Source organism: Paroedura picta, chromosome 1 (genome assembly GCF_049243985.1).
Source record: "Paroedura picta isolate Pp20150507F chromosome 1, Ppicta_v3.0, whole genome shotgun sequence".
Lineage (NCBI taxonomy): Eukaryota > Metazoa > Chordata > Lepidosauria > Squamata > Gekkonidae > Paroedura > Paroedura picta.
In genome coordinates this window covers 165,757,490-165,784,625 of record NC_135369.1, presented here as the reverse complement: position 1 = coordinate 165,784,625, position 27,136 = coordinate 165,757,490, and the positions used below count along the sequence as shown (strand labels likewise).

At 44.6% G+C, this 27,136-nt stretch overlaps 1 long non-coding RNA gene across 4 annotated transcripts in view; it reads right to left on the bottom strand.

Moving 5' to 3' along the window:
• The window catches only part of LOC143824105 (uncharacterized), a 102,996-nt gene that overhangs the window by 57,121 nt on the left and 18,739 nt on the right, over nucleotides 1-27,136 (bottom strand). For 2 of the 4 annotated variants that reach the window (XR_013226701.1, XR_013226689.1), the window contains exon 1: nucleotides 1,861-2,131. The exons of 1 other annotated variant lie outside the window; for it this stretch is intronic. This is a non-coding gene — a long non-coding RNA (uncharacterized LOC143824105). Of the gene's footprint in view, nucleotides 1-1,860; nucleotides 2,132-27,136 lie in introns of those variants that run through there. One more of the 4 variants, XR_013226698.1, reaches the window with a different exon arrangement.

Below are 27,136 nucleotides of genomic sequence, written 5' to 3'. Positions count from 1 at the left end.
GGAGATTGGTTGCCTGGATTGATTGACTGGTGGAAGCGAGTCACGTATAAGGCGTGTTGCTCTCTTCTGCCATTTCTAGCAGCAGTTGTGAAGGGTGAGAAGCGCGAAAAGGTGGCAGACAAGAGCAAGACGGCAAAAAGGTGAGGAGAGGCTCATATTTAGCACAACGCCTTTCAGCTGGCATAACGCTATTTTTACCGATGCGCGGAAATGCCTTAGATGAGAACTTTCTCTTAAGTACAGGTCTAGCATGATCTAATGGCCTTCAGATTATCCAGGATCAAAAACATACACAGAGCAAGACAGTGTTTGTCTGTCTGTAGCAGTAGAAAAGAGCAGTCCAGTAGCACCTTCAAGACTAACAAAAATTGAGGCAGGGTTTGAGCTTTTGTGAGTCACTGCTCACTTCTTCAGATACAGCTAGAATGGGAGTCCCTCTGTCCTTATGGTGGGAGATTAGAATAATTTGAGATGCCAAACAACAATAGCAGGTGAATGACCATAGCAGGTGTGATTGGATTAGGTGTGATAAGCAGAAGGGCTGTGGGAGTAGAGGAATTAGCACTGGGAATGAGACAGGAAACCTAGGTCTCCATTCAGTCCAAGTGGATGCATTGCCTTTAACTTCATTATAAGAGTCAGATTCTGATTCTTCATTATCAGCTGCAATTCAGCAATCTTGAAAGCACTACTGGACTCTTGGTCTTTTCTACTGCTACACACACACATACATACAGGATCATGGCTGCTTGTCACATATTCTGTCCCAGGCTTCTACCCTCTCCCCCCCCCCCAAAAAAAGAGAGAGAGCCCTGTACCATTATACCCTGCCTTCTAAAAACACTATCTGGAGGGAATGATACAAATAAGAGAAAAAATGGGTCTTTTTTATAGGCACCATACAAAAATGGCAGGAAATGCATTCATTAGTTTTGTGGAAGACAGCCATGTACCAATGGCATTTGGCCCTTGACTCATTGCAGGTATTTGCCATAGGGAGCTGCCTTTATGTGGAAGCACAGGCAAAACGAAATACTTGTTTGTACCCAACCTTTTACTGCCTGAAGGCGCCTCAAAGTGGCTTACAATCACATACCTTTCCTCCGTCCACAACAGACGCCCTTGAGAAACCTCTGAGAGAACTGGGACTGGCCTAGGTTTACCCAGCATGTGGAGGAGTGGGGAATCAAACCCAGTTCTCCAGATTAGAGCTGTTCTTAACCACTCCACCAACCAGGGCATTCTAGATGGTGCTGAGGACATAACAATAGTCTTCCCTAGTACAATGCCCATCAATCATAGATCTTTAAAAAAAATGCTTTAATTGACTGAGAAAACTTGAGATAAGTCTCCATAAAATGGACAAAATTCAGAGTGCCTCCACCACCTGAGGGGAGATGAGTGGCAGCCCCTGAGATCAGGCCTTCTAAGAGGCAGCACCGAAAAAACTGTATTCCCTCCCCAAGGAGATTTGTTTGTCCCCCTCCATCTGTGTCTTCTGCCTGCCATTTTGTTTGGCATTCCCTCAATGAGTGACTGGCATGGACTCTTTCTAATGGGGTGGGTTCAAATCAATAGATGAAAGCACCTTTATGGCTTGACAAGGTGGGAAATTGCTTCAAAAGAAAAGAAGCCATTTCAGACATTGAATAGTTTTAAATATAACGATATTTATCATCAACCCCAGAACTGCAAAACTAGATCTAGAACAAAATCACAAGGGCTATGAGCATCGCAACATTAATGGATACCAAATCTTCAGTGTCCTTTAAAAGGGGCACTCAGAACAGAGCCTAACAAAAACTGAAAGAAGAAAATCCAAACTTGAACTTACAGAAGTGTACAGCTGCTGCGTCTTACCTGCTAATCCAGGAGTTGACTTGCTGCTGCTCAGGAGTTCACTCCCTGGTTTGGGCCTGCAAAGAAAATAGCAGTTTCCTCCAGTCCAGCTCTGGGCCTTCCCTCTCCTGCTGCAGGGCCAGACTGACTGAGGGGGAAAGAGCCTTAGACAACTGAAAAGGGGGAAAAGGGAAATTCTAAGGTGCAACTTCCCCCTGGCTGTTAGGCCCACCAAGTCCATGCAAAAGAATCAGCAGTTTCCTCCAGTCCAGCTCTGGGCCTTCTCTCTCCTGCTGCAGGGCCAGACTGACTGAAGGGGAAGGAGCCTTACTTTCAAAAACCACACAATGGAAAAGGGGAAATTCTAAGGCACAACCTTCCCTTGGCTGTTAGGCCCACCAAGAATCAGCAGTTTCCCTCAGTCCAGCTCTGGGCCTTCCCTCTCCTGCTGCAGGGCCAGACTGACTGAGGGGGCAAAGAACCTTATCCTCTCACACCACAGAATTGAAAAGGGGAAATTCTAAGGCACAACCTCCCCCTGGCTGTTAGGCCCACCAAGTACCTGCAAAAGAATTAGCAGTTTCCCCCAGTCCAGCTCTGGGCCTTCCCTCTCCAGCTGCAGGGCCAGACTGACTGAGGGGGAAAGAGCCTTACTTTCAAAAACCACACAATGGAAAAGGGGAAATTCTAAGGCACAACCTTCCCTTGGCTGTTAGGCCCACCAAGAATCAGCAGTTTCCCTCAGTCAAGCTCTGGGCCTTCCCTCTCCTGAGGCCAGACTGACTGAGGAGTGGGGATTTTGCAACTAAGATGTGAGCAACTTAACTTCCTGCTCATGCTCAGTAACCTTTGGCTCCCTGGGCCTAAATCCTAAACTGGTGGAAACTATTAAAACAAAAATGGCGTGGCTCACACTTGCACGTTTATATGTATGAAGGATCTAACCCAGGGGTATTCAAACTGCGGCCCTCCAGATGTCCATGGACTACAATCCCCATGAGCCCCTGCCAGCATTTGCTGGCAGGGGCTCCTGGGAATTGTAGTCCATGGACATCTGGAGGGCTGCAGTTTGACTACCCCTGACCTAACCAATGAAATTAACTCAGAGGTTGTGGCCCCCAAGAGGTGAAGTTGGCCTCAACCAGGGTCAGGGAACACTCTGGTGGAACAATTGATCATTTCCGCAGGGCCTGCAATACAGAACAGTTCCGCCAGGCCTGTGGTTGAGGCCAGAATTAACACTGAGAAGATGCCGGCCTCCCGGCCCAAATGTACACCTACAGCCAACATCTTGAGCACTCCATATGCCTACCCAGGCAGGAATCCCTCTTAAGAATTTATAAGAAGAGGCCGCTATGAGGTTTTCCAATTGGATTCGCTGAATTTTAAATCTAGATTTCAAATTTTAAACTTGCACTATATTTAATTACTCTATATCCAATTTTTATTGTAAACTGAGATTTTTAGGGGAATGATGGGGTAAAAGCCAAATGATGGATGGATGGAGAGAGAGTTAAATTGTTATAATTCATAGAGACCGTTTATGCACTGGAGGTTTCATGCTGGGTTACAGGCTGGAGTTTTAGTCGTGGCAGGTGGCCCCACTTCTTCCTGCACTCCCACAGGGGAGCATTTGGCCCAGTGCACCTCATCTGCCCCCTATTTGTGCTTCTGCACGAGAACTGGGGCAGTAAAGTGCCCAGTGCATAAACGGTCAGAGAGATGCATTTTAAATTTGTTTAACTATTTTGACTGCTTACCACTTTAGGGACGCTGAATTTTATGCCTGGAAAGATTGTTTTAAAATATTTTAATTTTTTAAAAGCAAAATTGAAACAAATGCTAATTGCAATCAATCTCTCCCTCCCTCTCACTGTCTCATCTGTGAATGTTTGTGCGCGCACACAAACCAACACACACACACACACACACACTCCGAATTAATCCTCCAGCAGAATTTAAAAGCTGATGCAATCATCACCGTGTTTTTTTTTTAACTCTGTGGTCTCAGTTCTCCTTCTGTAGACTCATTGTGATGAAATTCAGTGAGTGAGTATCAGCTAACAAAAGAAGCAATGCTGGTATTAATTATTCACCCATTTCCTGGGCCTCCAGGCACTCAGCACTTTCACGTATCTCGTGTACATTATTTAACACTTTGTCGTTCAATACGGATGCCATTTGCAGTGAGCAACACGCAGTCCAGCCAGTGGAGGGGCATAAGGTGATAAAGCAAGTTGTGAGGGGGTCCAGCCACAACAGAAGGCGGACAAGTGCTCCCATTTTATCCTTCCAGCTCTTGCAATAAATGTGGGTAAAATCCCAAATCTCCACACCCCCTACCCCAAAAGGGGGGGGGGCATGGACAGTATCCCAAATAAGCAATTTGGTATGGGGAAATATCTGGAGAGAGTCAGCAGATTATCAGCGTTAGAACATAAGCCTAAAATCTAAGAATCTGGGAGATGCAGATTCAAATCCCATAAGCCAGGCTTTCTCAACCAGGTTTCTTGACAAGAAGAAGAAGAAGAAGAAGAAGAAGAAGAAGAAGAAGAAGAAGAAGAAGAAGAAGAAGAAGAAGAAGAAGAAGAAGAAGAAGAAGAAGAAGAAGAAGAAGAAGAAGAGAGTTGTTTTTTATACCGTACTTATCACTTCTAGATGGAGCCTCAAAGCATCTTACAATCACCTTCCCTTCCTCTCCCCAAAACAGACACCCTATGAGGTAGGTAGGGCTGAGAGAATTCTGAAACTACTCTGTGAGAATAAAACTATCAGGGTTGTGACTAGCCAAGGTCACCCGGGTGGCTGCATGTGGGGGAGTGGGGAATCAAACCCAGCTCACCAGATTAGAAGCTGCCACTCCTAACCACTACCCAAAGCTGCATATTTACTGCCAAGTAAATATAAAAACATTTACAAAGAATCTAAAATTTTAAACTAAAAACCCTATTGAGTGCTTCCCAGAAATTATCTAAAAGAGTCAGAGAATGAAAATGATCAGCCAGATGTTTAAAAATAGCAAAAGCAATGCTTTCCAAAACAACAACAACAACAACCCCCTCACAAACAACTGGCTTAAACAGGTGGGGTTTGCACACCCCTCCTTCCAAAATGACAAATGATGTGCACTGAGGTCTTTTCTCCTCCGGGAAAGCTTCCCACAACTTGATCTAACGTTGCTGGGTGTTGCTTATGTAACCCTATGCGAAGTTCCCTCCCTTATCTCCACAACTTTTAATTATCCAGGCAGTCGGCATCCCCACCCAAGATGTTTGGATAAACGGACTTCCCTTGCAACGGCAGGCTGCAGGGCCACCAGTGGGAAAAGGCTGTGTGAAAACAAAAAAACGTGAATAATGTGGCGTTATTAAGAACAGAACATTCCTATAGGAGGCTCTTTCTTCAATTAATTAACCTTTTAAAAAATGCATGTTATCTCGCACACATTTTCAAAGCCTGTTCCCAAAATTAGCCTCCCCCTGCTACTATCAAAGTCGATCCTTTACGCTTTCCTGGCACCACATCAAGGTTAACTTAAAAGCAGCACTGGGAGGCACTGGCATGTGGCAGAGGGGGGACACGACAAGACTCATTAGCCAATGGCGAGTCACAGGCAAGGGCCTTTAATGTGGTACAATGGCATTTTCTCAGCCTTCTTATAAAAGGGGGAAAGTTAATAATGTGAAATGTTTTATTACTTCTTATCCCCCCCCTTTCTTTTCGAGAAGTACCCCCTTTTTATAGTGAAACGTTGCAGCTAGTTAGGGCAAAAGCGCCAGGATTTCCTTTACTCATGGAACGAGGGTAATTATACGTGGGGAAAGGACTCAAGCAGTAAACTGGCAATGTATCAGGGTCTTAACCTCTGAGGCAGGAGGTGGAGAAAGAGGTGTTAGCCATCTAACCCAAGTCCTTAAAAGCATAAACATATGGTGAATCCATTACCTAAAGTACAAAGAATGGGACCTCCCTAATAAACCTAGTTACTAGGTTAAGTAAATACCAAAAGTGTTTTTTTAAAAGGCTAGTGGTGTGGCTTTTAAACACACACACAAATATTTCTCACTTGTCAGTGCTGAACATTTGGAAGCTATGAAGCTGGACAGCCTTTCAAACAAACATAGTTGTTCAGCCTTTCCCTGTACATTACACGCAGAAAGACGGCTGTTTCTGAGGTATATATTTGATGTTGACTCTAGCAGTGGAAGATATATCATTGTGTTTCCATTACAGACCAGGGGTAGTCAACCTGTGGTCCTCCAGATGTTCATGGACTACAATTCCCATGAGGACATCTGGAGGACCACAGGTTGACTACCCCTGATATAGACGGTCAAGCGATAGCAGTATTCTGTAGCATCTGTACCGCAGAACCAGTTTTCTATGAAGATAGATTTCAAGTAGGTAGCCATGTTGGTCTGAAGGAGCACGACAAAAGTGGAGCCCAATAGCACCTTTAAGACCAACAAGGATTTATTCAAGGCATGAGTTTTCGTGTGCATGCACACTTCCTCAGTCTGAGGAACTGTGCGTGCACATGAAAGCTCACACCTTGAATACATCTTTGTTGGTCTTGAAGGTGCTGCTGGACTCAAATATTGTTCAGTTTTCCATGAATAAGAGGAGTTTTCCTCCAGTCCAGAACTAGACAAAGACCAGAGAGTAGAAAAGTAGTAGTAGTAGAAAGCCATCAGAAAGTAGTAGAAAGCCATCAGTTCTGTACAGATTCATCTAATTTACTATGGAGTTTAATTTAACAATACACTCAGAAATCCGAGAATCCTGAATGGATTTCCCATTGTCTTTTCTCTCTACAAATTAGGCCTATAGGAACCTGACTCAGATGGGGGCCATGGCTGTGACTGGAACTGAGGCCCCACATGTCTAATTTTCATAGGGGGGGAACCTCAGTTTTGGGAGCTCTATTCAGGGAACTCAACATCTCTTGAAATTGAATCTAATTCTACATAGGGCTGAACTGTTGTGAGATGATCTCTAATAAGAATTCTGGCCTGACTATAAAGAGACCTTTGATCCATTCTGTTTGACAATTCAAATGCTGCCAGCTCTGAAGCTGTCCACATGCCTGTCTCATGGACCATGAACCATAAACACTGTCCTTAATAACAGCTCATAGCCCCACAAATCATTAACCATAGTCCATTAATCACAGGTCACTACAACTGGCCTTATACACACAATTAACTTTTTTTCAGGCCTGGGTTTCTCAGACTTTCATGGACCAAGTATGGGGCTAAAAGAGGCAAAGGTTTGCCTGCTGCTGAAAAAAAAACACATTTCTGGACCTGCGAGAGCCCGACAACTACCGATCCATTTCACACCTAGAGTTCCCGGAAAAAATGGTTAAAAGGGTTGTTGCGGCCCAAATATCAGCATTCCTGGAAGAAGCTTCAGTCCTAGACCCATCCCAATCAGGTTTCTGGCCTGGCCATGGGGTAGTGGTCCTCTCTCCGATCCTATTTAACATCTTCATGTACCCTCTTGCCCAATAGGCATGAAAGTTTGAGCTGGGTTGTCACCAATATGCAGACGACACCCAGCTCTTACTCCTGATGGATGGCCGCCCTGATTCTCCCCCAGAAGCATTAGCCAACTTCCTGGAAGCAGTGACAAGGTGGCTCAAACAGAGTCATCTGAAGCTCAGTCCTGCAAAGATGGAGGACCTGTGGCTGGACAGGAAGGGTCCAAATGAAGAAGCGTGTCTGCCCAACTTGGATGGAGTGCAACTATCAGTGGCTCACTCTGCCAGGAACCTAGGCATGATCCTGGATGCTTCCCTCTCCATGGAGGCCCAGGTAACAAGAGTCGCATGGCTGGCCTTCTACCACCTTCACCAAGCCAAACTACTTGTGCCTACTTGGCCCCGGAACACCTAGCCACAGTGATCCACATGATGGTCACCTCTAGGCTAGACTTCTGCAACTTGCTCTGTGCAGGCCTGCCCTTAACTGCAATTGGAAACTGCAACTGGTCCAGAATATGGTGGCCAGGGTCCTCAAAGCAACACCATGGAGGTCCCACATCTGGCCCATCCTCCAACAGCTGCACTGGCTACCAGTTAAATTCCAGATTAAGCTTAAGGTCTTGGTAAATACTTTCAAGGCCACACACAGTCTGGGCTCAGTGTACCTGAAGGGCCGCCTCTCTGCCTACACCCTCCTTAGGGCCCTGTGCTCCACCACCTCCAACCGGCTAGTGATCCCTGGCCCCAGGGAAGTTCACTTGACTTCAACCAGAGCCAGAGCCTTTTCTGTCTTGGCTCCCACCTGGTGCAATGAGCTTCCAGAGGAAATCAGGACCATGATGGAACTAAAACAGATCTGCAGGGCCTGCAAAAGGGAGCTCTTCCACTAGGCACTTGGTTGAGGTCAACCAAAACCATACAACACCTACAGGGCCCCCAAATCTCCCTCCATAAAACCCACGTGACAGATCTGACCAACCATGGGCCTGTTAGATTGTTCACAATTAGAATTTAGTCTTGGTTTATTGGTATTAGTATTGTTATCTTTATATATGATAATCAGTCAGTTTAATGTATTGTTCTGTTACATTCAATGTGAACCGCCCCAAGCCTTAGGAGAGGGCAGTATACAAATGGAATAACATTAAGAAATATGTACATAACGTTTGAGGATCAGCTTGAAAGTCTAGTGACTCATTTTGTCCCCCCACCCCAAGTTTACAACCAGACCCTGCAGACCACACTGGAATTCTTGTAGTGTGTTCTCGAGACTGAAGAAAACCACCAAGATTACGATGGGGGAAATTAAAAGCATTCTTATGCTGTTCAGGTTTACAGCAGCTCACTGTCACTTGGTAGCTTGGCATGATCCAACTAAGAATATGTTAGTGTTTCTTGGGTAAAAGCCTAAGATGAGTTCTTTAACTTGTCACATCGATGACATATTATCTCAATGGACTAGTCTAGAGCTTCAGTCCCAAAAGCATGCACATATGAAGAATGTATTTTTTAGCATGTTTCTACCTGTGCAAGCATTTTAAGGAATGCAGCCCAGTTTCATTGCTGCCACAAACAAAGCGACGGTAACAAAGGACCGGACTGCACACTCAGGAAGCACAATTGCGTTTGTGGAATGGAATTTACCCTCTTCCCTCTTTCTGCTGTTTACAGTGCCGTGGGCATTGTGTTGATAGCGTGCTACCAAGTTGACAGCGCGATTAACCAATCATGGCTAACTCCACCCACCATGTTTTTTTGCTGCTGGAAACAGGACCAGCCCCGACCAGCAATCTATGGATTCCCCCAAACAAATGGGCCGCTATGCAGCTTGTGTTGTTCCAGTTCAAGTATTTCTATCTTTGTGCTCATTCCCACTATCTGCATTCAACCCCTAACGCATATCATATAATCATAGAGTTAGAAGGGGCTCTACCTGTCATCTAGACCAACCCCCTGCTCAACGCAGGATCAGCCTAAAATATCCAGGATAAGTATCTGACCAGCCGCTGCTTGAAGACTGCCAACGAAGGGGAGCTCACCACCTCCTTAGGCAGGCAGTTCCACTGCTGAACTACTCTGAATGTGAAATTATTTTTTTTCTGATATCTAGATGGTATCATTCTACGTATATTTTAAATCTCAGTTTGTGAGCTTTCCTCTGAAGTCTTTCCTTATGTAGCCACTCAAGGATTCCAGGGGGCCCATTATGTATCATTGGCTTTGGGCTCCTAGTTAGGTGTGGTCAGAGAGGAATGCTCAGAAGTGGGGGTTCTAATCCTTCCATTTTAATGCTAATTGGGTGGTTGCTTTACATGAGCATAGATTTCTCTTCGGTAGAATTTGAACTCCTTCAGCCCTTCTTCTTACAGAAGTGACTGTGAGCGGACATAAATGCCTTTTGTGACTTTGCAGTTCAATGCCCTATGGTTGTTATTCAAGTGCTTTTGTGACCATTGTTCAAAACATGTTCTTTAGAGCACTGTTTTCTTCTGAAACTTTGTCCAGATGAGGTTATTCTGTCTGTGGGTAGCCTTGCCATTTTTCAGCTGAATGTCTATAAATCCCTGCCCTTTGCTCAATCTGCTGCCCTCAATACAAGGAAGAGCAGGAGAAAAAAAATTAGTCTTCACAGAAGTGCTCTGGGAATTTCCCCATATTTCTGTAGTCTGTAGTAGAAATCAGGAGGAATTCCTAGAGTATCATCAGGAAGTGACATCACAACTTCCCCCATTTTTACCCTCTCTAGGCACTGCCTTCAAAATCTTGGCATTTGCCATGGTAGCCCTAGGAAACCTGTGTGTGTGTGTGTGTCAGAGAGGATCATCTGCCAAGGGAGCAGTAATGGTGCATGGGTGACATGGATGGAGTTGCCATGCTTCCTTCCTTGTGTTTTGGCTGTCAAATGGGTATAAGTGTGCAACAGGGAACTTGAATCCCCATTAGAAGGGCTCCCACGAGAACAAAAGTTAAAAGACTCCTAATGGCCATAAGAACACAAGAAGAGCCCTGCTAGCTCAGTCCAGTTGTCCACCTAGTCTACCATCCTATCTCACACAGTAGCCAACCAGTGGAGGGCCAACAACATGATGCTTCCTGGTGTTGCCTCCTGGTCTAGGATTGAGAAGATTAGTGCCTCTGAACATGCAGGTTTCCCTCAATCACCCCTGCCTCTTTTAAATCTGTTTATTCCCATGGCCATCACCACACCGCCCTGAACCCATTATGGGAAAGATGCAGAATGATGATGATGATGATGATGATGATGATACATTCTCTGGCAGTGAATTCCATATTTGAATCACTCCCTGTGTATGGTAACATTTCCCTTTGCATGTCCTGAACCTAACCGGCCATTAGCTTCATTGGATGCCCTCAAGGTCATTTTGGAAGACCGAGAAAAATTATTTTTGTCAACCCTCTCCACCCCATGAATCATTTGATAAACCTCTATCATCCTCCCCTATCGACTCTTTTCTAAACTAAAAAGTCCCAGGCTCTTCAGTCTTTCTTCCTTAGGGAAGTTGCTCCAGCCCTCTAATCATCTTAATTGCCCTCCTCTTCTTTTTCCAGCTTGGCCATGTCCCTTTGGAGATACACTGTGTACAGTATAGATCTATATGGCATCATTACAATATCAGCTATTTTATTCTCAATCCCTTTCCTAATAAAGCTGTCCATGAAGCCAGGAATTTGAGTGTGATCCTGGATGCCTTCCTTATGATGGAGGCACAGGTCATGAAAGTAGCATGGATGGAGTTTTTCCATCTATACCAAGCAAGGCTACTAACGCTGTACCTGGCCCCAGAGCACCCAGCCGCTATGATCTATACCAAGGGTAGTCAAACTGTCCATGGACATCTGGAGGGCCGCAGTTTGACTACCCCTGATCTATACAATGGTCATCTCTATACTAGACTTCTGTAACTCACTGGACGTGGGCCTACATTTATCCTTGACCCGGAAACTATAACTAGTCCAGGATGCAGCTGCCCGGGTACTCACAGGAACTTGGAAGGCTCAGATTCGTCCCATCCGTTGGCACTTGTTGGAATGAGCTCCCAGAGGAGATCAGAGCCCTGTTGGAGCTGACTAATTTTTGCAAGACCTGCAAGCTGTTGGTTGGAGCCAGTGATCCTGTAACATAGCGGTTCTCAACCGGGGGGGGCCGCATTGACCCCTTTGGGGGTCAAACGACCCTTTCACAGGGGTCATAGGGTGAGTAGCTTGGCTGGGGGGGCACTGTTGGTGCTCCTCCTCAAGGCACCTGCCAATTTATATATTATTTATTTCTTATACAATTTATATACAATTATGAACAATGGATCTTCAAGCCATTGGTCAGTTTCGTTTTAATTTCTGTGAAAGGACACTTGCACAATTTTATGGTTGGGGTCACCACAACAGGAGGAACTGTATTAAAAGGTCGCAGCATTAGGAAGCTTGAGAACCACTGATGTAACATCAGTTGGGGCCTCCTCTGGATAAACCCCCAATGAAGAATTACTACTAACAATTTACATCTGAAAGAAATTGTACGGTTGCGCTGAGATGTTTGTAGTTTTTAACGTCACAATGTGTCTTTAGTAACTTTTTATTAATGTTCGTGTTTTATTGTTGTTAATGGACTACTGTTGTTCACTGCCCTGAACCACCAGGAACAGTATATAAATTAATTAAATAAATAATAATAAATAACCCCAAACATAGAATTTGCCTTTTTGACTGCAGCAACATACAGGGTGGACACTTCCCTCGAGCTACCCACTACCCTCCTGAGATCTTTATTTATTTCTATTTTTTTAATACTGTCACTCTTCTAGAGATCTCGCAGCTGTTTACAACTTTCTTCCTTTCAGTCTTAGCAAGTTCCATACTCCAATCCAGCCCATAATGTGTTCCTTCTTTTACCGTGTTCTGTGTGTGACTGGTGGCATGGTAATGTTGGAGAGGCATACTGGTGCTGGCTTCTTCCATACAGGGCAGTGGTCTCCCACCCCCGGTCCGGGGACCGGAACCGGTCCGTTGATCAGTCGGTACTGGGTTACAGCTCCTCCTCCTCCTCTCTGGCTGCTGCCTTGGGGGCTGCCCTGCCACTCTGCCGCCGGCTAACCTTTGATGCTCTCCAGTGGCCGCCATGGCTGGGGCTCCCCTTCGGCGCAGTTGCTGATGGCAGCGCCCTCCAGTGGGCGGCGGGAAGTCAGAGGCGCCGGCGGGAAAGCAAGTGGAGTAGGGGCTCAGGCGGCAGTGGTGATGTCCCTTGGCAAAAGCGTGGACTGGTCCCCGGTGATAAAAAGGTTGGGGACCACTGATTTAGGATTAACAGGGAGCATTGTCAGGGTGGTGCCCTCTGATGGGTAGGTCCCAGCAGAATTTCTATGAGATTCTGTTCAGCTGCTATGCTCTTAAGTATATATTCCCTGCCAAGAGAGCATAGAATACCAACTAACTCACCTGGCTTCCCTCCAGCGTAAGCAGGGCTGCGAATCAGAGGCTGTCTCTGTAGCTGTGTTACAAGCACATAGCCGTTTTATTTGTGCAATTTCAAAGCGTCAGGTCCGTGGTCACTGTCTGGAAATCCAACCATTGTAAGACCGAGCTGATATTATTATTGTTTAAAATGGCCTGGAAATCTTTGATGTCTTTATGGAAGAGATCAGTTTAGGCTCTTGGTTTGCATGGTAGCTTAAATAGGTATTCATTTCCTGTCACTGAAGCTGGCTTTTTTTCTAGGAACTGTTATAAGAGTTAGCTTATCATTAAGTGCTAATGGTGAAAGTGGCACGGGGGTCATGAGACAGGGAAGAAGGAGGCCTTGTGTTCATGCAGGCATGAAAAGAAAAATCCCATTTCTCTTTATTTTTTTTTTAAACGTAAATTCAAGTCCTCTTGAAATGGATATTGTTTTGACGGTTTAATGTATTCAAGCGTCTAGAAGACAAAATGTGGTACGTAGCCCACAAACCCATTAGGTGGACCCGGAGAACGGTGAGCCGAAAAGATTCCCCTCCCCCACACACTTCCTTGTCTTTTGCAGTTCCTCCTGCCACCCAAAAAGCCGCTCCTGATGGCCATTGGACTGCTCGGAAACACCGTCAGATTCAGCATGCAAAGAGAGAGGAACAGCCACATGAAGGAAAATCCAAAGGGACTGAAGTTCTTGCTTGGACCAAGTATTGGGTTCAACTATTTAATTTTAAAAGAACGGCTTTTAAATCAACGGGGCCCAACTGCATTATGTTCTTGCCCTTCCAATGGTTTTGTAAGCTTTGCTGATAGGAAATTGGATTCTTTTTTAAACCTGACATTATTTTGACTGAGGGAGGATTGCAAAACACAGCCTTTTACTCCGTGAACCTTGTACAAATGCCAGTCCCCTTCCTGGTAAAGTGCGTACAGACAGGGTTACTACTACTCGGGGATTATTACAAAATCATCATGACGCCGCGCATCGTATACTAACACTGGTATCCTAAGTTATACCTTTCAAAGTTCATTGAAGTTAGTGCACTTAGAAAGGTGTGACTCTGGTTAGGATCTCATTATAAAAGTGCCAAATGGAGATAACAAAAAATAATAACACGATGAACAGATTTGCACTCCACTCAAACAGATTCTGAACAGACCCATTCAGACGCTTTCAGATTTCAATTTGTTAACGAACGAAGAATCTACCTTTCATTTCTCCGAAATTTTTCCCTCAGGAAAGTTCCCTTGTCTCCCTAGCTATTGGATAAACACTCCTCCCTTCGGAAATTCCCTTTGGTTGTCCCCATGGGAGCTTCCATTTGTCTGTATCAAACAATCTGCTTTAACCACTGGATCCAGCAACTGCATTTAATGATCTGAAGACTTATGGGAATTAGGGTGTTGCAATTTTATGATGCAGAACATTACTGCAAATGTCATTTCCACGGAGACATGGAACACGATACTCCGAGTGTACACTGCCTCTTTGTACAAGCTGGAATCCGAGTGCATTCCTCAGACATGGCCAGTGATTAACAACTGCCTCGATATCCAAGAGGAGACCAGTAATTACGGTTGCATCAGGACGGAGTAAATGGCAAATGAAGTCCAACATCTTCTAAGTGTAACGACCAAGCACTAATAGATGAGTTCTAAACATTCCTTTGAGGCATTATGTATGAAACAATGCGTGCAGTTTTGCTCACAAGAACCACAAAAGATGGATGGAGATTACTGAAGAAGAAGAAGAAGAAGAAGAAGAAGAAGAAGAAGAAGAAGAGTTGGTTCTTATATGCCGCTTTTCCCTACCCAAAGGAGGCTCAAAGCGGCTTACAGTTGCCTTCCCATTCCTCTCCCCACAACAGACACCCTGTGAGGTGGGTGAGGCTGAGAGAGCCCTGATATTCCTGCTCCATCAGAACAGCTTTATCAGTGTCATAGTGAGCCAAGGTCACCCAGCTGGCTGCATGTGGGGGAGCGCAGAATCGAACCTGGCATGCCAGATTAGAAGTCCGCACTCCTAACCACTACACCAAACTGGCTCTCCTAACCACTACACCAAACTGAAGTTAAACTTATCAGCAATCACCTCCCCTAGTTGATTTTCATGCCTCTAGAACAGTTAATTGAGCTAACTCACTGATCTCTTCTGAAAAGTGCAATGGTTAACCCCAAGTAGCTCTGATAAGTGCCTCTATCTAATTAACAGTTTTTTCCCCAAGCCCCCCCCCCCCCAAAAAAAAAGTACAATTGAGCACACAAAATCTGCTCAAGAGCCCTGGACAAGTTCAATTGGCCTCGACCAATTTTTTGGGCCCTGGCACCAGCCTGGTGCTGGAGAAGACTCTTGCGAGTCCCTTGGACTGCAAGGCGAACAAACCGGTCAGTCCTAGAGGAGATCAACCCTGACTGCTCTTTAGAAGGCCAGATCCTGAAGATGAAACTCAAATACTTTGGCCACCTCATGAGAAGGAAGGTCTCCCGGGAGAAGAGCCTAATGCTGGGAGCGATCGAGGGCAAAAGAAGAAGGGGACGACTGAGAATGAGGTGGCTGGATGGAGTCATGAAGCAGTCGGTGTGAGCTTAAATGGACTCCGGGGAATGGTAGAGGACAGGAAGGCCTGGAGGATCATTGTCCATGGGGTCGCGATGGGTCGGACACGACTTCGCACCTAACAACAACAACCAGCCTGGTGGAATAATCTTGTACGTGAGATCAAGGCCTTATAGGACTTAAAAGAGTTCCACCAGGCCTATGGCTGTGGCCCAAAAATACCACCAACTAGCTGGCTTTCCTATACGAACAACTAACATCTGTATTCCCACTCTGTATTTTAACAACAAAGCACATTTCCCCCTCCCCTTTCCTTTACCGGAGAGAAGGTGGTGAGTTCCCTGATTGCTTTAAAGTTATTAGATTGCTTAAAAATGTTTTAACTCGGTTTTATCCCATGGAATGCTGTAAGCTGCCTGGAGCCTTCAGGGAAGGGTGGCATATAAATCTGAAAAATAAATAAATAAAACTCTTGGATGCTGGCTGAAACGTTGTGCAAGAGTAAAACTTCTTGTGTGATACATGCTAAGTCTATGGCTTTCCCAGCACACCTAAGGACAGGAATGTTTTCGGTGGCAAACACGACATTCCCAGTCTTTTGTCCACTGTTACAGTGCAAAGCAGCAGGAATATGCAAGAGCAGCACAATGGAAATGTTCTTCCTTTGACATTACTCCTTACTTGCTCTCTTGGACCCTTTCCACACCAGAGGCTCCGCACTGGAGTTTAAGCTGAGACGGGTTGCCCCACCTCTTCCTGCTCCCGCATGGGAAACCTTGGACTGCATTTAATAATGAGCATTTGGCCCGGCGCACCTCGTCCACCCCAGATTTGTGCTCCCGCACAGGAGCCAAGGCAGCAAAGTTCCCAGTGCAGAAATGGTCTTGGTCAGTCTTCCTGCAGGTGCAGTTTCTGAGACATGTCCCTTGTTCAAACAGAGAAATGCCGCTAGGGAGATGCCGCCAAGGGAAAAGCAGATTTGCCTTTGCCAGGAGTCATCCACCTTCAGCTTTGCACGTTAGAGGCAAATACGGCTTTGGCCATCCCATGGCTGCTTCTAAACCTGTAGTTCTTCTCTTGTGCTTCAGGAAGCCAGGATGGTTTACCAGATCCTGAGGACCGTGCAACTATTATTTTCATGTTTTTCATAAGGTAAAGGTAAAGGTATCCCCTGTGCAAGCACCAGGTCATGTCTGACCCTTGGGGTGACGCCCTCCAGCGTTTTCTTGGCAGACTCAATACGGGGTGGTTTGCCAGTGCCTTCCCCAGTCATTACCGTTTACCCCCCAGCAAGTTGGGTACTCATTTTGCCGACCTCGGAAGGATGGAAGGCTGAGTCAACCTTGAGCCGGCTGCTGGGATCGAACTCCCAGCCTCATGGGCAAAGCTTTCAGACTGCATGTCTGCTGCCTTACCACTCTGCGCCACAAGAGGCCCTATGTTTTTCATAGGACATAATAAGTTCAAGTTTGTTTATTTACAGTCATTTAGACCAGTGTCATGATGTTATAAGGGGCTAGCCATAAAGAAGAGGAAGAGCTGGGTTATTTTGTACCCCACTTTTTACTACCTGAAGGAGTCTCAAAGTGGCTTACAATCGCCTTACCTTCCTCTCCCCACAACAAACACCCTGTGAGGCAGGTGGAGAACAATGACTGGCCCAAAGTTACCTCAGCATGTGGAGGAGGAGTGGGGAATGAAACCTGGTTCTCCAGATTAGAGGTTGCCACCCTTAATCACTACCCCAAGATGGCTTTTAATGGACATGCTTTACACACACATACAAGTTAGTTTTTATATCCTGCTTTTCACTACCAGGAGGAGTCTCAAAGCAGCTTACAAACACCTTTCCCTCCCTTTTTGCCTAGCAGACATCTATGTGATAGACAGGGCTGAGAGAGCTCTAACAGAACTGCTCTGTGAGAACAGCTCTCACAGGACTGTGACTAGCTCAAAGTCACCCAGCTGGCTGCACGTGGAGGAGCCAGGAATCAGATCCTGCTCTCCAGATTAGAGGCCACCGCTCTTAACCACTACACCAAGCTGGCTACACACACAATGTGTATTCATACACATACATATATTATACAAGTACCATAACCATAGATACAGCTGAGGCTCTTTCCTTAGTCATAACATGGCAATAGGCCCGGATTGGCATCTGATGATTTTTTGCAGCAATCTTCCACCACGTTATTCCAGATTCTAATAACACGAGTGAAACTTGTCCGATGAAGGTAGGTTGTGCTAAAGGTGATTAATACGCAGTGGAAAAACCCGTAGCATTTCGTTTTCCTCCCAGCAGTATGAAATGTAAAAGACTTGTGGTGCATTCTTGAAAGCAGTCTTAAAGGCCAGGGCAATAAACCACGTTGAATAGACCCGACTAGAATTCAGAGCAGATCTGTTTAGGGTTGTTCTTTTGGTGTGTGTGTGTTCATGTCAGATAGGCTAGAACACAAAATATTCAGGGTAGCAGTGAAAAGGGCATCAGTGGCTTCAGTCCTAAAAACTGGGTGAGTTTTGCCTCCCAAATTTTAAAATAAAATTAGCTGCAATTATGTTTATGGATGTTTGGATAGCTACAGTTGCAAATGGTACGTTTCTCTGATTTTGTAATTATGGAGCCCGGATTTGGAATTCCGTATTACCCATTAATTTATGTGCTGTGAAATCTGTTAGATCATTCAGTAGCCCGTTGGTTGTCTCGAAGGCACTTCTACAAAAGGTTTTCAGGGTGAGGGTCACTCACTTAATCAGAAACACACCCAGCTGGCCTCCAGCAGAAACATGACATGTTTCTGAATGTATTTCTGCTTTTGTAAAACTAGCTTTTCCGAGGTGGGGGCAGGAGGCGCGGCCATTTCGACCCAACGTGTGCGCGTGCATTTGTGCAATTATTTTGCACTATTGTTTGACAAGTTAAAACAATCTTAGGAGCCCCCCCCCCCCTTGACCAAGTGTGAGAAATATGTAGCACTCTAGATTGACTGGTCTGAACCTCTGGAATGAAATCTTCAAAGCTGCAGCAACTGTTCGCATTAGTACTAAATAGCCAAGCTAGAGCCAGGGACTGATTAAAGATTTTTTTGACTTACCCACACAATGAACTGAGCCAAATTGCTCCTTGTCTCGAGCACAAAGGCAGTCTTATGTTCTCTGCCGTTTAGGGAAGGAAATGACATGGCCTGCGCTTTGAATAGCAATTTATAGTGTACATCCCAAACTGAAGCATATGCTTTATTAGGACAGCCTTTGGTAACACGGCTGCAGGGAGGCATCTGTCAGCATTTCCATTATAAACTTGGGAGATGGAGGTTGAGGAGTTTGGGGCGGGGGGGGGGGATGCAGCTGTTACAGATACAGAATGGTGAAAAAAAGAGTGCGTGAGTTGCTAGTTTGGGCATACTTCTTGGAAGAAAAAACTCACCATTTCTCAGATGGGTCCAGAGACTTGCAGCATTTATAATGCAGAGAACAAATATAAGGGAAATTATAGCTCACTTACTTTGGACACATCATGCGATCAAACTCGCTAGAAAAATCATTAATGCTCGGCGAGGTCAGCGGCAAAAGGAAACGTGGTCGCCAAAGGATCCGCTGGGTCGATACAATCAAAGCCAATACAGGGATGACCATGGACCAACTAGAGAGCCAGTTTGGTGTAGTGGTTAGGAGTGTGGACTTCTAATCTGGCATGCCAGGTTCGATTCTGCGCTCCCCCACATGCAGCCAGCTGGGTGACCTTGGGCTCGCCATGGCACTGATAAAACTGTTCTGACCGGGCAGTGATATCAGGGCTCTCTCAGCCTCACCCACCCCACAGGGTGTCTGTTGTGGGGAGAGGAAAGGAAAGGCGACTGTAAGCCGCTTTGAGCCTCCTTTGGGTAGGGAAAAGCGGCATATAAGAACCAACTCTTCTTCTTCTTCTTCTTCTTCTTCTTCTTCTTCTTCTTCTTCTTCTTCTTCTTCTTCTTCTTCTTCTTCTTCTTCTTCTAAAAGAAGCAGTGAGAGACAGGGATGCATGGTGAAGACTTTCCTATAGAATCGCCAAGGGTCAGACAGGACTGAACGGATAACATCGTCATCAAGTTATCAATTTTTTCCAAGGGGATGGTTGCCACAGGGCCAAGATAATTAACAACTTAATTGTCTACCACAGACATTCTCTCTCTTTTCAAGCTCTTCTCTTGAAGCCATCTTCAGAAATTCCAAAAGAGGTTGTTCGGGCTCCTCTCCTTGATCCTCTTCTCCTCTCTTCCCTTGATAAGGTGAAAGGAACACACAAAGCTGCCCTGACTCAGACCTTTGACCTACCTTATTCAGCATCATTCACTCAGACTGGCAACAGCTTCCAGAGTCTCAGGTGGAGGTCTCTCACAGCACCTAGAACTTGATCCTCTTAACGGGAGATACCAAAGATTGAACCTGGGACCTTCTGCATGCCAAGCAGATACTCTGCCACTGAGTCATGGCCATTCCCCATGGCCTCTCAAAGTGCTACCATGGAAACTTTGCACCCAGCTACCCTGTGTTTGTACACAGATGTGACCGACCCGAAGCCGGCATTGATTGCTCTTTGACTGTTTGTTGCATTTTCTTTGTTGAATCATTTGAAAACACTTTTTAAAAAGAAGAAATGGCATTAGAGGACGCTTAAGCGAAACAATAGATGAAATGGATTATTGTCACCTACTCATGACTAATTGTTGCGTGAACGTATGACTGCATATTTTGCCTTTGTAGAGAAATTGGCTGTGGATTGTCGTATGTTGTGTGATGAAGAAGGGAGACCGACACGATGGGCAGTGTTTTGGAAATATTGATAAGAGTTTGACTTTACAAGAGGACAGTGCCGTTTGACGTTGGCTAAAATGACCCGGTCTGTGAAGTTTTCTACTCGCTTGACGCACCCTGCACTTTAACCATCTTTGGGGGCTTGAGGATGCAATTAGAGAGCCCATGTTTGAAAACTGTGAGGCAATTAGTGCAAATGGAAATCCAGTGTTGGAAAACACTCTACACATGAAACAAACAAGCCCCGTCAAACACAAAACATCAACGACAAGGCTTGTTTGTTTCATGTGTAGAGTGTTTTCCAACACTGGATTTTGATTTATGCATTTGTGACATAGAGCTCTAGCAAGCAGAAACACTGTCAGGAGGAAAGTTCATTCCTGAAGGAACATACAAAATAAACTCTTGGATTCATCATGATGGAACCCACCAATAACAATCCTCTTTTCACTTTTTCCTAGCAAAATATCTTATTCATGTGAGGGGGGATGGACATGATCACATATATTTCAAGATTTCCTATAAGAGCGGGGGGAAAGTCCGCTGGAAACATTCAGTGTTAGAATTTTTAAAATAGAAGAAGCAGAAGAAACAACTGGAGGACCAGAAATAGGTCTTCCACCCACTTTATTCAACAAGGGGATAAAATATAATCACTGCAGGGACCAGCACTCCAGAGATCTCTTTAGAATTCCCAGGTCTTGACCCAGGTCTCCCCAGCTCTTCCTCACCTACTGGTATGCCCAGAAATTTACAGCTTAATGCACATGACCGGTCTAGAATTGGTTGACGAATTCCATGTAGGCTATGGATTTCCTGGTGATTGATCATATCGCTGACACTTAAGCTAGGAGTAGCAGTTGTTACAACAGTCTTAGTGTTAAAAGACTGTTGAAGTTCCCTGTTGAAAAAATAAATTGATGTGCCTTGAAAAAGCCACACAGCGAAACACGTTGGGATTTGTTTGATATTCCGGACATTAAAGAACCACGAAAGTGTGAAGACTCTTTAGAAGTCTGTTTATTATATTGTAACATTTGAGATGCCATACTGGTATCCCAGTGCCCTACTGCATGCTTTGTATCCGGTCCTTCACTGGGTCTTACCCTTCCAACTTCATTTTTGATTCTGAAGTGTCAGCAACCAATCAGCACGTTTCCAGGGCTTTATTCTCACTGATCATTAGAGCTAAGGGGATAAGGTTTCCTTTGCTGCTTACGAATTTTTATACTTGCTGGCGATTCTCTTTATCAAAGCCAAGAATCCAGCTCCTCATTGCTATAGCATGAGAACATGCTATAGGATGATTGCTTATATGCATTATACATTGTTCCTTTTATTTAATTTGCTTTTATTGTGAGGGTTTTGAGGCCTGAACCAGAGCTGTAAAGAATGGGTGGTATAAAAATCGAAATGAATGAATGAATGAATGAATGAATGAATGAATGAATGAATGAAAATTTACCGTAAAACAATCAACAAGAACCCATCAGTGGAAGGTTCCAAATGACATAGCATTCCCGGAAATCAGTTTATCAGAATAATAAAACACACCCACGTAGAATGTCGACTGGACTGAGGGTTGAATTTTGTTAAGAGTGTTTCATTAGCCCTGGTGTCCATTTTACTTAATATTTTAAACATTGCTTCTGAAGACGGCTGCGCTGTAACATTTATAGGATTCTTTGCATTTCTTTTCTTTTGTCTACTTATTTCCTCTTCTAATTGCTATTCCCAGAATCAATGCACACAGCTATGTTGACTACCACAACCTCCCCACAAAGTAAAATCACTCCAAATATCCCTTAAGACTAGAGACAACAAACTCTGCATCAAAAGAGAAGAGACAGGGTCTGGTTAAATTAGGTGTAACTGGACCCCACCGAAACCACAGCCCAAATGCAACTCAAGACCAGATTCAGATCTGTTTTCCACATGTAGCAGAATGAGATAGTGGCTGATTCTGTACAGAGCTCTCCTTCCACATTCTCTGTGCTAAGTTGTCATGTCCCTCCTGGGCACCAGCAGGGAATCAGGGAAGTAGAGTTGTCAGATATGGGTTGGGAGACTCCTGGAGATTTGGGGATGGAGCCTGGGGAGAACAGGGGCCCTCAGTGAGTCACAATGCCCTACAGTCCACCCTCCAAAGCAGCCATTGCCTCCTTGGGAACTGATCTCTGCAGTCGTGAGATGAGTTATAATTCCAGGGCATCCCCTGGTCCCACCTGAAGGCTGGCATCCCTATTCTGCTCCCACCACACTCTCAATATCACAGTGGATTTCATGGGGACTTATGTATGTCATCGTTGCACTCCCACCAAACTTTGGGTCCCCCTCCCCCAGATCTGTGACAATTTATCCTAAACCTATTTGGTCTGATATTTCCTCAAGGATTACCCACAAAGTATGCTTGGGAAAGTGTTGAAGTGAAGATCCTTCACTCTCCTCCAGTTCCATTTCTCCTCCCACCCTCCATTGCAGGGTGCATGGGGTGTGTGTATTTTGCCTTTTACAAACATCCATAGTCAGGATATCACTATGACAGCAGAGGTGGCCAGAAGTGGAAAGCATGGAATAATCTCTGCACTCAGTGGCAATCAGAGACATGTGGGGAATTGTCTGGATACAGAAGCAAGGACTGTGATGTTGATGTGATGGAGTGGGTTGTGCCACTTTGCAGTGCAGGTGAGCATCAAATGTTTGCATGTTGCCATGTGTTCCAAGCTCCTTTGAAATATAAAACTGGCATAAAAACCAAAGAATCATGGGTTCCCCCCTGCTGTTCTCATTTTCTGCTCTCCCTCCTTCGTGGGGAGCAATCCTCCACTGGAGAGCCTATTTCACTAGTGTGAGGCCCTGTCATCCTGAACTGAACGGCCCAGCCAACCCAATCTCATCAGAAGCTAAGCAGGGTCATCCTTGGTTAGTATTTGGGTGGGAGACCACTAAGAAAGTCCAGGATTGCCCTAGAGAGGCAGGCAAGCCCCTCTTGTCTATGGATAGGCCAAAGAAGCCTGAACTCGTCAGATCTCATTCGCTAAGCAGGTTTGACCTTGGTTAGAATTTAGATGGGAGACCTCCAAGGAACTCGCAGGGCATGACACAGAGGCCGGGAATGGTAAACAACCTCCAAATGTCCTTTCCCTGAGAGCCGGGTTCAGTTCTGCCCTCCCCCACATGCAGCCAGCTGGGTGACCTTGGGCTTGCTAGTGCGGTGATAAAGCTGTTCTGACTGAGCAGTAATATCAGGGCTCTCTCAGCCTCACCTCCCTCACAGGGTGTCTGCTGTGGGGAGAGGAAAGGGAAGGCGGTTGTAAGCCCCTTTGAGACTCCTTTGGAGAGAGAAAAGTGGCAAAGAGGAACCAACTCTTCTTCTTCTTCTTCTTCTTCTTCTTCTTCTTCACTGGAAGGAGGCTAGGAACTATGTTAATTTCTTTTGTCTACTTATTTCCTCTTCTGATTGCTGTTCTTTTCTCCCACATCTTACTTCCATTTTACTTCTCCACCCCCCTCCCCCCCTCCACAATTTCAGACATTAGTTTGTGATCCTGGCTGAGAAATCCTTTTGGGTAGGGAGGTGTCATATGTCTGTGAGAACCTTTGCAGTTGGTTGCCAGCGAGTGAAATGGAACCATTTTGCTTTGAGGGAGTGATTTATGTACCCACATCCCGTCAAGTGTAACTTGCTCTAGTCTGTCAACATCCTGTTTGATCTTTGGATGGTTGAGTACATGAGGGAGGTTCTTCACAGCCTCTCAAGTTAACCTGTTATAATCATTTGGGTAACATGGCTGTTTCTTTCGGGGCATCTAACAGGCATGTTTTAAAAGGCAGCAGGAAAATAAAGGTGTTAATTGGCATTACCGTTTCCTGTTTCAATCAAAACACACTCATTCTTACAAGGAAATGTTGTTTAATTGAGTTCATTGGACATAAAATGGAAAACACACATTCCTTCCTCAAGTGTTGTTCATAAATAGGATTCCCAAAGATTCTAAAAGAATAACCGCCAGGTTATTCTTTGTATTAGGAAGTTGAGCAAGATTTTAATTTTTAATTATGTATGTGGAGTTTTATCTGATGTAACCTGCTGTGAGACCACTTTGCTGATAGCGGCAGGGAATAAATCCGAGAATATAATAATAATAATAATAATAATAATAATAATAATAATAATAATAATAATAATAATAATAATAATAAATCCATGGATGAAGAGCCTGATTGCCCAATTCTGTGCCAGCTAAGCATCTCTCTGTGTCTCTCACACTGTAGTGGACATTAAAACACATTTTATTGTAACCAGGAATGCAGGCCAATTGGATCATGAGGTTATCACTGTATGTTTAAAACCCTGCCAGAGAATGACTGAGTGGCTCTCTGTTTAACATCTGCTCAACAGGAGATTACCACAAAAAAGGACAGTGCTGTCTAAACCCTATGCCAATACATGAAATCTAAGTCCAAGCATGACCCTTGAACCCAAACGTTTTCATACAGAAGGAAGAGTGCTGTGAAGGAAGAATATAACTTACCTTAAGCTGTAATATTTCAGCTCTTCAGATCATACCAAGCCTTGTTTAATTATCTTATTACTGCTTAACTAGAGCATGAATACTCCATGCGGCTCAGTATCTGATTCACGTTTATCAATAGGCAAATCTCTGTACTGATAGACATTGCGGTACACTGATTTGAGTATCAGACGAAGATCTGAGAGACTCCAACTGGAATGGTCACTCCATCATGGAAGCTCTCTGGGTGACCTTGGGCCAGTCATGCACTCTCAGCCTTACCTGCCTTGTGGGATTGTTCAACAAAAATAGAGTTCAATACGCCTTTAAGACCCACAAAGATTTATTCAAGGTGTGAGCCCACAAGGTGTGATTTATTCAAGCTGTGCATGCACTCGAAGGCTCGCGCCCTGAATAAATCTTTGTTGGTCTTAAAGGTGATATTGGACTCGATTTTCGTTGTGCTACTTCAGTCCAACATGGCTACCCACGTGAATCTATCCTTGTGGGATTGTTGTGAGGCTAATAGGAGAAGGAGATAATGTTGCAAGCACTTTGGATCCCCATGGTGGAGAAGGGTGGAGCATAAATGAAAAGCGAATAAATATTTATACTAACTAACACCTAAGAACAAGTAGGGTGGAATGAACGTAGAATTCAATTTGCTGTTGAAGCAACTACTGTGATATTTTTGCTAATAGTCCAAGTATGTACTCAGTAATTAGTTTGAAATTCAGCCCAAATATATTCCATTTTGCAATGCAGAGATATTAGTAATGAGTTGGATCCAACATTCAGCTTCAGTTAATAGGACAGAACTTCTTTGTCCATCGTTCCCCACGTAGCTAACTGAGCTCCCCAAAATGGTCACCTGTCCCCCACATGGGGGAATTCACTATGAGAAGGAAAACAGAAAAGTTCTGTTCTATTGACAGATGTGCCTTCTATGAACAGAAAATTCAGTTTAGATCCAATCCCAATGAGCTTTTTTTGGTTTCAATTCCAGAAAGTCCACTATTCCACAATTCGTCCATGCTAGAACGTGCATGTGACGCTGATGTCATTTAATGTCATCATAGAAGTAATGCTCAGAATGTCCTATATACCTTGCTTATAAAAGAATCGTGCATGCATACATTTTGTACCTAACATGAACAAAGATACCAGTCCCGTCCACTTAGTAATATGCAGTGATCAAAATATCTCTTCATGCTTCAGAATGAACAAAAGTAAAAGAAAACAAGGCAAAGTCCATATAGAACTCCTGACTTCTGGAATATCCCAATTTCTCAGGTTCACACAACATGAAGATCGATTAAGAATTATTCTCGATGCCTTGACAACTTGTAAAGTCTGAATGGGGGCCGCAGCATTTGATTCAACCAGTAGCACAACCTCTGCATCACAGAGGGTATTACACACTATACACTCCAGCTCTGAGTTTAGAGTCAGTATGCTGATGGAAATGTATTCAAATGAAGCAATTTGCATGTGACCAAATATGCAGCCCTCCTGACACTGATTAATTAAATAATTATGAGCTTTTAAGACCACATCTCTCCAAAAATGGTCTCAGGGTGTCTCACATCAGAGCATAAACCATATCAAATGCAGATTCAAGGAAAACAAATTTAAGCTAAAACAAGACTAAAATCCTAACTGTAATTACTCCATCCAATTAGCAGCCTAATGAGGCAGGCATGCCTATTACAAGGACCTACTGTATGGCCTGGCTCAAGATGGCTGCTTGCAAACTGGGTGGCAGCCACAGATGTGGGGTAGGTGTGGGGCCCACTGAGATGTCAGAGCTCAACCGAATGCTTGGTAGAAGAGCGCCATCTTGCAGGTCCTCCGGATCTGAACAACAAATTCAGTTCTCTATTATTCAGACTTAGAGACAGTAATTTTATAAAAAAAATCTGAAAAAATCCATTGTGTGTACATATTTCTTCTTTACCCCAAGCAGCCTGGCTAACATAAGAAAGTGACTTGGTCGCCATTCAAGAGCCAGACTGCTTCTGAGGTCATGTTCCTGTTTACGACAATGATTATGTTATGTTACCTTCTGCTATGGGTAGTCTCGCTGCTTCATCCATCTGTTGCCATTGTTTCATACTTACTTGTTTGCATGTTCTCTGGGCCTTGGAACATATTCTCATTAGAAGTTGTTAGACCGTTGGGGGGGGGGGTTAAAAGCCTCCTAGTCCATAATCTCTGTCGACTAACAATTCTCTTTCATCTTCCCCAAGCAAAATTCTGTAGGGCTATCTGTTAAGTCGCTGCAGTTCAATACAACTGAAAAGTGCTCAATCGATCACCCTGCATCGCTGGTTCAGGTTCAGCATTCTAATTCTAAGACCCCAAACGTAACCGGGGTGCCCTGTCTGCACAGAATCTGAGTCACACTTCCCAGTTCTTACTTGGGGTAGTGATAAAGACCAAATTGGGCTTTCCCCTACAGAGAAGAGGCTGGATCCAGTC